At 52.6% G+C, this 7,295-nt stretch overlaps 1 protein-coding gene and 1 long non-coding RNA gene across 2 annotated transcripts in view; both read left to right on the plus strand.

Moving 5' to 3' along the window:
- The window catches only part of RTN4R (reticulon 4 receptor), an 86,203-nt gene that overhangs the window by 36,796 nt on the left and 42,112 nt on the right, over positions 1-7,295 (plus strand). The window lies entirely within an intron of this gene.
- The window catches only part of LOC113957744, a 15,834-nt gene continuing 11,205 nt past the window's right edge, over positions 2,667-7,295 (plus strand). Inside the window, exon 1 of the long non-coding RNA XR_003531285.1 lies at positions 2,667-2,701. This is a non-coding gene — a long non-coding RNA (uncharacterized LOC113957744). The remainder of the gene's footprint in view (positions 2,702-7,295) is intronic.

Here is a 7,295-nt window from a genome sequence, read left to right on the forward strand (position 1 = left end):
CTGAACAGCCCCAGCTCCCTCAGCCTCTCCTCACAGCACTTGTGCTCCAGTCCCTTCCCAGCCTTGTTGCTCTCCTCTGCACCTGCTCCAGCCCCTCAATGTCCTTCCTGAGCTGAGGGCCCAGAACTGGACACAGCACTCCAGGGGTGGCCTCACCAGCACTGAGTCCAGGGCAAGAATCACTGCCCTGCTCCTGCTGCCACACTCTTCCTGATCCAGGCCAGGATCCATTGGCCTTCTTGGCCACCTGGGCACACTCTGCCTCCTGTTCAGCTTCCTTTCAATCCACACTCCCAGCTCCCTTTCTGCCAGGTCCTGCTGGGATGTGTCTGCTCCCAGGATCCCAGAATCCCAGCTCATTTCTCCTGCTGGCAGAGCACAGATAGGCCAACAGAGCAAGGACAATGCACTAAAGGCAAGGGAAAGCAGCACCAAGACTTGGACCAGAGCTGACCTGGGACCTTCCTCCAGCTTGCAGGGATGAGGACTTGCCCTGGGCACACTGAGCCACCTGCTGCTCCCTCCCAGCTGGACATCACTGCTCAGAGCCCTCAGAGCCCTTTGCTCTGCCACAGGGATTTCAGCCAGGCTTGGATCAGTGCGTTATCAGGTCCCTCTGTTTTGTGCCAGTGGTAGGTCCATGAGAAATTCCCAGGAACCTGCTGGACATGGTTGTCCTGGGACGTGGAGCTAAAACCATCAGAGTCCTTCAGCAGACCTGCCCTCAGGGCAGTGACAGTTTTCATTGCCAGTTTGAAATTTGAGGGAAAAACAGATGGTGCCTGAATTGCAGGAGTGTAGGAGGAGCTGCTGGAGTGTGTGTGCACAGCAGGAACACAGGAGGGGGAAAGAAGGTGGGGGTAAATGTGCCCAGAGTTGCTCCTGGTTCTTTCCCTGCCTTGCAGATCTCTCTAGTGAAAATCCCTCTGGTTCTTGAGCTCCCTGAGTTTTGTAGAAATACTCCATTTCCCTGAAAATACACACTCCCTATTCCTGGAAGTGTCCAAGGCCAGGTTGGATGGGGCTTGGAGCAACCTGGGCTAGTGGAAGGTGTCCCTGCCCATGGCAGGGGTGGAATGAGATGGGCTTTAATGTCCCTTCCACCCTTCCATCCTGTGATTCTATGATTCTGTGAGTGAAAAACCAGTATTTTCACATCACTTGGAGCAGGGGGTGAACATTTCAGAAGGGCTGGGAATGAACCAAGAGCCTTGTTATTAGAGGTCAGCCAGCCCCTCGTCGTTGGCCCAGGACCCTTTCCTGAGGCTGCAGCAAGCACTGCCCAGGGCAGACTTCAGACATTGGAGGGCTTTCCTTTGGGCTTCCAGGACAGCCAGGATCCTTGTGAACCCTGGATGCCAGGATCCCTGACCTGCCTCTTCCTCTGCTGCCACCATCCTGGCTGGTCCCTCTCCAGGCTGGGCTGGGGTTCCCTGACTGCAGAGCTTCAGCAGAGGCAGGAAGGCACAGGGTGGTGGCTTTGCAGGTGTCTGAATGGAGACAAACCCTTGGTAGTTTGGCAGAATAATTTAAATCCCACAAAACCTCCATCCCAGGAGGGACAGCACCCACTGACCTGTGGTCCACCCACAGGAGCCTGGTTCTGCTGTCCTCCTGTGCCATGTTTGTCTCCTTCTGAAGGGATATGGTGACTCTGAGCTTCACTTGCCCTGGTGTTTCTTTCCCTGCATGGATGACCTGTCCCCATCAGCAAGGAGAACTTCCCTCAGCTGGAGGGGGCTCAGGTCCATATCTCCTCCTTAACCAAGGACTTGTTCCTCTTCAGCTGACAGACACTTGGGTCTGCACAAACCTCCAAGCAGGCACTGCTTGTTCTCCTTTTCCATGCTTGGCCGTGTTTTCTGCAGGAATCCCCTCCTCCACAGGTTCTGCAATACCCATTTCAGGTATTTCCACGGGTTTCAGGGGAAGCCAGGCCAGCAAAGCTCTCCTGGACAATGTGTAGGAAGGCTGATAACTCATTCCTCCGCTATTCTCTGCTTGTCTCCTGGGAAAGCCCCCTCTTTAAATAACAGGCTGAGTGTTTTTGGGTTCCAGAGTGGTTTTGCAAAGAATTACATCAAGGACTCTTAATGCTCAACCTTTCCCATCTCCCTGCAATTCTGGAGTGTGAGGCTCAGGCTGGGAAGTGCCTGGTGGAAACACTCCTGACCTCACACAGCCTGTTCTTGGCAGAGCCCAGAGCTGCAGCTGGATCTTGAGGGACCCACCCTGCCTCCCCCACTGCTGCTTGGGGTGGCATTCAGGGAGACTGGGCCCCCCTTTGCATGGGTGGTGTTGGTGAAAAGTGCTGTCAGACCTCGACGGGCAGTTCTGCCATGTGAGCTGGGCTGGGGCCGCTCCCACTCGGGAGGGCACTGGGGTGGGCAGTGCTGCTGCTTTGGGTCTCTGAGTTCCCCTGGCTGAAAGTCAGGTGAGCCCAGAAATGTGGACAGTGTGAGCTGGAGATACCCTGGGTCTGTGCAAGAGCAGCCCTGAGGAACTCTACAACTCCCTGACAAGAGGTTGCACCAAGGTGGGGGTCGGGCTCTGCTCCCAGGGAACAAGGGACAGGAGGAGAGGGAACGGCCTCCAGCTGTGCCAGGGAGGGTCAGGTTGGATACTGGGGAAATTCCTTCATGGAAGGGGTTGGTTAAACATTTGAACTGCCCAGGGAGGTTTGGAGTGCCCAGCCCTGGAGGTGTCCAGGGAAGGCCTGGCTGTGACACTCAGTGCTCTGGGCTGGGGGACAAGGTGGGCACTGGGCACAGGGGGGATTCCATGGGCTGGGAGGGCTTTCCCAACCCAAATGATTCCATGATTCTGTGATTCTGTGACATCAAACTGCAGGAGCATGTCCCACCAGCCCTGGGCAGGAGGTGGGGTCTCTGTGGGGCAGGATTTCTTCCCAGGAGGTGAGAGTGGTCACCTGCCTGCAGAAGGGCTTGCACAGAACTGTGGGTCCCAGGCCCAGCATGGCCACATCAGCTCAGATCCCATCTGTGACCCTTGGAATGGGTCACAGCACTGACCTCTGAGTGCAAAGAGCTCTTCAGATGGGTGGGACAGGCTGGAGCTCAGGTCTGTGTTGTTTGAGGCACAGGAACTGGCTGCTGTGCCCGGGGGTGGCAGCTCTGGTGTCACCAGCAGGTTCAGCCATCAGATTTTGAATTTCCCTGCTGAGCAGCTGTGAGCTTGGGACAGACCTGAATCCAGGTGGCCTTGTTGTATCTGTGTTTCAGGAGTCAGAAAACATAGTTGTGTCCTAGGGCTGTCCAGCCCGTTCCTGTGGCCCAGCAGGGATGATCCCTGAGGTTCAGGTTTGTTGTCTCCTGCAGTACCAGCCCCCCTCCTTGCCCATGGCCCACACTGGGGGGTCAGAGACATCTCTGGGGTCCCTCCCCTGCCCTGTGGGAGGGCTCTGGGGACATGGGTTAGTGCAGTGCTGGGGGATGGTTGGGCTCCACGGTCTTAGAGGACTTTTCCAACTTGAATGATTCCATGATTCCATGATTTCATGCTCAGAGGAGGAAGATCCTCCATGAAGGCACATACATTACCTTGGACACTGCTCCTGACCCTGCTGGAGGATCTGGTGGTTCAAACAACCACAGAGCTGCTTCAAATCCAGCTTTGCAGAGAACTGCCCATGTGCGTGAGGGGCAGTGGCTGAGCTGTGGCCCGGGGCTGGGATGTGCAGAGAAACCAGGGTAAGCACAAAGCAACTGGAGAAAAAAATAAATAAAAAATAATTTAAAAAAAAACTTTAAAAAATTTAAATTAGTTTTATTTCTTTTCATGTTGTGGGTCTGCATTTTCGTCTCCTCATTTTCCGTTCCTCTTTGAGCTTGTACTGCTGAAGTGGTTATTTTGTGCTTGTTTCTTTAATTAGTTTCTTAGCAGTGTCCCAGCTTTCCTATAGAGATTTGTTCTTCTTCTGAAGTTTATTTTTTAAGGTTAGGACTGAAATGTTCACCCACACTGAAAATAGTGCTGAAGTGAAAGGAAAAGCTTTGCTGTAGAAATGATGCAGAGACATTTGCTGAGCCACAAAGTCCACCTGCTGATCCCTTGGGTCTCCCACAGACACCCAAGGGAAGGGGCTTTGATTGAACCTTGTAGGACACAGGGGCACAGAGATGCTCTGAGGCCTGGAACACTTCTCCTATGGGGAAAGGCTGAGAGACATGGCATTGTTCCCCTGAAGAAGAGAAGGCTCCAGGGAGAGCTGAGAGCCCCTTGCAGGGCCTAAAGGGGCTCCAGGAGAGCTGGAGAGGGACTGGGGATGGAGGGACAGGACACAGGGAATGGCTTCCCACTGCCAGAGGGCAGGGATAGATGGGAGATTGGGAGGGAATTCCTGGCTGTGAGATGGTGAGGCCCTGGCACAGGTTGCCCAGAGAAGCTGTGGCTGCCCCTGGATCCCTGGAAGTGTCCAAGGCCAGGTTGGATGGGGCTTGGAGCAACCTGGGCTAGTGGAAGGTGTCCCTGCCCATGGCAGGGGTGGAACAAGATGAGCTTTAAAGTCCCTCCCAAACCAAACCATCCCATGATTCCGTGGTTCTATATCCCATCATCAGAGTTTGCAGACTGAATTTAGTGGGACTTTGGCTCCTCAAGCAGTTAAATGCTTCAGCAAAGCTTCCCTGTTCCTTCTGGCTGGAGCACGAGGCTAATTTTATCCTGCTTCCTCTGGAAATGTCAGCCTGTGTGTACAAGAATTTTACAGCAACTCTGTGCCTTGAAAACTGAAATCACTCTTTAATGCTAACAAGGAATCAATTTGCTTTGAATGTGCAAAGATTTTATGCCACCGAGAGAGAAGGTTTTTTAATATGGATATAATAAGCCTCTGGTATGTCCATGTTTAGAATAATCCATGGATTTCTTATTGCCCTGCCTCAAAAAGATGCTGGAGTAAAGGAAAAGCTTGTGAGAAGGGCAGCCAGGGTGATCAGAGGTACACAAAGGTCTTGGATGGGGAAGGACCCATGGAGAGGTTTCACACTGCTGGAGACCTTTGTGCAGAGCAGAGCCTGGGACAGGGCAGGGCAGTCACTGTTTTTAACCCTGGTGGCACTCAGTGAAATGCTGAGGCTGGAGCCTCACTGCATATCCATCACTTCTGGAGATCTTTGCCCCAGGATGATGTGGGAGACAAAGGATGGAGTGAGTTTAAAGAGAGGAAAGGAGAAATGGCTTTTCTGGGATCTACTGTGGCCATGAAGCAGGTGGTTCACGTGCAATCCCCGTTTTGGAAGTCTCCAAACTGCTGCCTGTTCCTGTGTCAGTGCCAGGGGCTCTCACACTCCTGCCCTGTGTCACCTGCCCATACCTCCATGGGGGCTACTGCTCTGTCAGGGATGGGATGAAAGCCCCCATGATCTTTGTGCTGGTTCAATATGCCAGGTATTTGTATAAAAAAAGAATTTTAGAAAGGGTTCACAGGAGCCACTAAGACCCAGGTTCAGAGCTGCTTATGTGTTGCAGAAACAGGGATTTAACTTTTGGAAGCTTCAGATTTCTTTCTGTCTCTCATCTGTCTTTTTTGCACTAATGGTTTGTAATATTACAGTAAAGAATCCCACAGATGGCATTTTTCTGATTGGTTTATTGTCTGTGTGTGTGTGAAAATCCACAGTACATTGGTGTCACTGCTTGGGCTCCAAAGACAGACAGACCATGCAGCTGTGTGGTAGAATCACGGAGTGGTTTGGGTTGGAAGGGACCTTGAAGATCATCCAGTGCCACCCCCTACCATGGCAGGGATACCTTCCACTAGCCCAGGTTGCTCCAGGCCCCATCCAACCTGGCCTTGGACACTTCCAGGGATGGGGCAGCCACAGCTTCTCTGGGCAACCTGTGCCAGTCATATAAATCCCATGACAAACATCAGAGTCATAAATCTTTGCAGATGTTCTGAAACAATGGGAATCATTTTGAAATGAAAGCTCCCAAATAATGCTCATATTCCTTTTCCTACTTCCCTGTGCTCTGGTCTGTCTGATGGAAGCTTTGCTGGGAGTGGGATGAGAACAGTAACTCCTCTTCCCCAGCTCCCTCTGAGCCAGGGCCTGGTGTCATCTCCCAGGGATGTTTCTCTGTGTTCAGGACATCTGATGTTCCCAGTCCAGTCCACAGATGCAGGATGGTGCCAGGTGTCTGTCCCAGCTCCATCCCCTCACTGTGTGCTGGGATTGGGGTCACTCTGGCTGGACCACCTGGCACCTTTACCAGGATGCTGTCCTCATTTTGGCTGGGATAGAGTTAATTCTTTCTAGGAGCTGCTCCAGGGCTGTGGTTGGGGTTTAGTGTGAGGATGATGTTGATAACACACTGATGGCTTGGTTGGGGCCAAGCTGTGCTTCCTCTAAATCCAGGACTTCTCAGTGTCCCAGGCTCTGCCAGTGAGGAGCTGCACAAGGAGCTGGGAGGAACCATGGCCAGGAGATCTGTCCTTAACTGGGCAGAGGATGTTCCATGCCAGAGAATGTCCTGTTGAGTGTATAAACTGGGAGGAGTGGTGACATCACCATCCCTGCATGTGTTCAGTGTGTAGATGTGGTGTTTACTAGTGGCCTTGGTAATTTTAGGTTAATTAGGTTAATGGTTGGACTCAATGATCTTGTAGGTCTTTTTCAACCTTAATGATTCTGTGATTCTATGTATCACATCATTTGTTTTTCTTGGTTTGGGTTTTTTGGGGTTTGATTTTATCTTTTTCTTTCCTGATTCTCCTTCCCATCCAGCTGGTGGGTCAGGGAGGTGCTTAGTTGCTGCTTGGGGTTAAACCACGACATCTGTGTGAACACCTTGGCCTGGAGATCACACCAACCTCTGGATCTGGTTAAAGGGATAAAAGAAAGTTTAGCTGATTTCACCAAGGTCAGAGGGATCCTCCTCCTGACACCCTTTATACTCCTGCTGCCAGAGGGGGACAGACTGTAACGCATTGGGAAAGCCAAGCAGCCAGCCCAGTCCCACCCCCAGCAATGTTTGGATGACTCCCCCCGGCCTCTGCTCCACAATCACCACCCCTCCCACTCCATCCTCCTCAACAAAATGAGTGTGGAGGCACTGGGTGCCTGTTTGCTCTGGTGGACCCTTCTCTGAGGAGAGGCTGGGAGAGCTGGAGGGGTTCACCTGGACAAGAGGAGGCTCCAGGGAGAGCTGAGAGCCCCTTGCAGGGCCTAAAGGGGCTCCAAGAGAGCTGGAGAGGGACTGGGGACAAGGGATGGAGGGAGGGACAGGACAAGGGGGAATGGCTTCCCACTGCCAGAGGAGAGGTTTAGATG

Source organism: Corapipo altera, unplaced genomic scaffold, assembly GCF_003945725.1.
Source record: "Corapipo altera isolate COAL_440 unplaced genomic scaffold, ASM394572v1 151, whole genome shotgun sequence".
Classification (NCBI taxonomy): Eukaryota; Metazoa; Chordata; class Aves; order Passeriformes; family Pipridae; genus Corapipo; species Corapipo altera.